The sequence below is a fragment of the Ixodes scapularis genome, unplaced genomic scaffold (assembly GCF_016920785.2).
Source record: "Ixodes scapularis isolate PalLabHiFi unplaced genomic scaffold, ASM1692078v2 ptg000854l_1__unscaffolded, whole genome shotgun sequence".
NCBI classification, from domain to species: domain Eukaryota; kingdom Metazoa; phylum Arthropoda; class Arachnida; order Ixodida; family Ixodidae; genus Ixodes; species Ixodes scapularis.
In genome coordinates this window covers 983813-987500 of record NW_024610056.1, presented here as the reverse complement: position 1 = coordinate 987500, position 3688 = coordinate 983813, and the positions used below count along the sequence as shown (strand labels likewise).

Here is a 3688-nt window from a genome sequence, read left to right as displayed (position 1 = left end):
CATTTTGTGCGCTTTCCAACAAAAACTTCGCCTCCTTACCACATGTCAAAAACACAAAAGGATGGCGAACAAACAGTTGTTGTACACACGCTTTGCATCGCTTTCGATTCGACAAAAAAAAAGCGCGCAATCCAACGGCATTCCCCTACTGGATGGCTCCAGTATTCATCGGGGACGCGAAGGTCTTAGACTGACGGAAGGCTACGACGCAAAAAACTTTCCTCCCAGAAGCGTTTTTCTTTTTTTTGTGCAAATCAACGCCACGAGATTTACATTCGCCGACGCCGCGTTTCAACGCGCCAACGCCAACTCCGTCCCACGGTTTTTCCACTCGAACAACATCCACGACAAAGAAAACAGAATCGATCGAAAAGGAACCGTTTCAAATCTCCGTTTCTAACGCACCGACGTCACAGCGCCGTTCAACGTGCGAAAGATTTTTTTGGTACGGGATTTTCCACAAACGGTATCCATCGAGTTTCGTTTTCCCATGCAGTGTTCGATAAAAACTCGTAGGAGGAGGAGGACTGGTTAAGCGCACGCGTGCAATCGCACCACTCTTGCATTTGCTCAAAGAAAACGCAACGCAAGAAAGCATAAAACTGCGTGCTGCCCACGATCCGACACAGTCAAAACGAGGTAGAAAACAAATTCTCCTCTCTTGATATATGATCCGACCCTCACACAGACGAAGCCACGGGAAGGCCCGAGGCCGCAATGTGCGTTAAAAGAGTAAGTGCTCAGTGTGTCCTGCAATTCACACCAAGTCTCGCAGCTGGCTGCGTTCTTCATCGACCCGAGAACCGAGTGATCCACCGCTTAGAGTCGTGTCAATGTTTTTGGATTTTTCAATCAGTACGACAAAACACAAGTTGTTGTTTTTTTTCGCGCCCGGCACATCCCATGCCATCTCGAAAGCGCAAAAAAAAGGCCTCTTCTCAAACGCCTCTTCGTTAATCAAAACAAAAGGGCGATCCTCGAGAAGAGACGAAAAAGGGGGCGATGCGCCTTTTGTAACCCGCGGATTGTCCCGGTGCACTTGAAATCTCCTCTCAATCGAGGCAGCAGAGGGCTCCCGCTGGGGGCATCATCGAAAGGAACGGAGGCCACCTAAAGAAAAAGGCACATCCGAACCACAGTTGTTTTTTTTTGTGCCGTCCCGACGGCATCCAAGCTTGGTCGGGATCGGCGCCAGATAAATTCGCACATCGAGTCCATTCCCCGTACAAGAGGAAGACAAAACGATGCCAAATAACATCCGGTAATGATCCTTCCGCAGGTTCACCTACGGAAACCTTGTTACGACTTTTACTTCCTCTAAATGATCAAGTTTGGTCATCTTTCCAACACACCGGCGCAACCGAAAGGCCGCTCCGGGTATCGGTCCGAAGACCTCACTAAATCATTCAATCGGTAGTAGCGACGGGCGGTGTGTACAAAGGGCAGGGACGTAATCAACGCGAGCTTATGACTCGCGCTTACTGGGAATTCCTCGTTCAAGGGGAACAATTGCAAGCCCCTATCCCAATCACGAAGGAGGTTCCACGGGTTACCCAGTCTTTACAGACAGGGATAAAAACACGCTGCTTCCTTCAGTGTAGCGCGCGTGCGGCCCCGGACATCTAAGGGCATCACAGACCTGTTATTGCTCTGTTTCGTGCGGCTAGGAGCCGCTTGTCCCTCTAAGAAGGGTGCAAGGTGCAGAGAACCACGCACCTATTTAATAGGCTAGAGTCTCGTTCGTTATCGGAATTAACCAGACAAATCGCTCCACCAACTAAGAACGGCCATGCACCACCATCCACCGAATCAAGAAAGAGCTCTCAATCTGTCAATCCTCCCAGTGTCCGGGCCGGGTAAGTTTTCCCGTGTTGAGTCAAATTAAGCCGCAGGCTCCACTCCTGGTGGTGCCCTTCCGTCAATTCCTTTAAGTTTCAGCTTTGCAACCATACTTCCCCCGGAACCCAAATACTTTGGTTTCCCGGAAGCTGCCCGCCGATTCATTTGAGTAACTCAGGCGGATCGCTGGTTGGCATCGTTTATGGTTAGAACTAGGGCGGTATCTGATCGCCTTCGAACCTCTAACTTTCGTTCTTGATCAATGAAAACATTCTTGGCAAATGCTTTCGCAGTAGTTCGTCTTGCGACGGTCCAAGAATTTCACCTCTAGCGCCGCAATACGAATGCCCCCGTCTGTCCCTCTTAATCATTATCCTGTATTCCAAAAACCAACAGAACAGAAACAGGATCTTGTTCTATTATTTCATGCACTGTTATTCAGGCGAATCGCCTGCGTTGAGCACTCTAATTTTTTCAAAGTAAACGCGCCGGCCAAAGCAAGGCACCTGATGAAGGGAACCAAGCCACGACAGGCATGATGTTCAGCACGGGCCGTAACGTGGTGTCCACGCACTTCCCGCCTGTAACTGAGATCCAACTACGAGCTTTTTAACCGCAGCAACTTTAGTATACGCTATTGGAGCTGGAATTACCGCGGCTGCTGGCACCAGACTTGCCCTCCAATGGATCCTCGTTAAAGGATTTAGAGTGTACTCATTTCAATTACGGGGCCTCAAAAGAGTCCCGTATTGTTATTTTTCGTCACTACCTCCCCGTGCCGGGAGTGGGTAATTTGCGCGCCTGCTGCCTTCCTTGGATGTGGTAGCCGTTTCTCAGGCTCCCTCTCCGGAATCGAACCCTGATTCTCCGTTACCCGTAACAACCATGGTAGGCGCATAACCTACCATCGACAGTTGATAAGGCAGACACTTGAAAGAAACGTCGCCGGCTCGTGGCCGTGCGATCAGCACAAAGTTATCCAGAGTCACCACACAAAACGGACCGAAGCCCGATTGATCTTGGTCTAATAAAAGCACCCGTCGCCCCGAGGGGCTTCGGGCTCACTGCATGTATTAGCTCTAGAATTGCCACAGTTATCCAAGTAGGAAGAAACGATCTAAGGAACCATAACTGATTTAATGAGCCATTCGCGGTTTCGCCTTGTTTCGGCATGTACTTAGACATGCATGGCTTAATCTTTGAGACAAGCATACGACTACTGGAAGGATCAACCAGGTAATCTTTTCGTGGTGGGTCGCCCAAAAGCCTACCAACGCGCGGACGCGGGGCCACCGTCAGGCGCCCCTTACGAACCGCAAACACACACAACGCTTAGGAATTACTTCCAAATCCAAGAAGAAATGAAGCACGTTCGAGCGCGCAGCCGGAATATCCCCGACCGAGGTCGGTACCGACGCGGCAAGAAGCGCATAAATTTCTTTCTCGTCGTAGCAACAGAAAGTCGTACGCCAAAAAAATCATTGACGACGCCTTCGCAGCGTTGCCGAGCTTTCAGGTCCCGTGAGGACGCGAGGACGCACCCCGGCCTTCGGTCAGAACGCACTCGTCATTTCACACCGTTCGGTTAGCGCGGACGCTCCGAAACACCCTCCTCTCGCATTCGTTTTCAAGACACAGGTGCACCCGAGAACCGACCCCAACGGCAGACGCCAGAGATCGCAGGTACCTTGCTGTAACGACCATGCGGCGGAGGCAGCGGCCGAGACGGCGACGAAAGGCGTCGGCGACGTCGTCAGACGACGCTCGCACCAATCGAACGCTCGACAGACCCCACCTCCACATAATAGCACCGATAAGTATAAAGAAGATCCTTCAAGAGCATTCTGTA

The 3688-nt window shown here is 50.9% G+C and overlaps 2 non-coding genes across 2 annotated transcripts; both read right to left on the bottom strand.

The window, feature by feature from the left end:
• Positions 1 to 674: 674 nt before the first annotated feature.
• LOC120844689 lies at positions 675 to 827 on the bottom strand. Its single transcript, XR_005716467.2, has one exon. It is a non-coding gene; the product is annotated as a 5.8S ribosomal RNA (ribosomal RNA).
• Positions 828 to 1262: 435 nt separating this feature from the next.
• On the bottom strand, positions 1263 to 3078 carry LOC120844682. The gene has a single exon (XR_005716462.2). It is a non-coding gene; the product is annotated as a small subunit ribosomal RNA (ribosomal RNA).
• Positions 3079 to 3688: the final 610 nt, after the last annotated feature.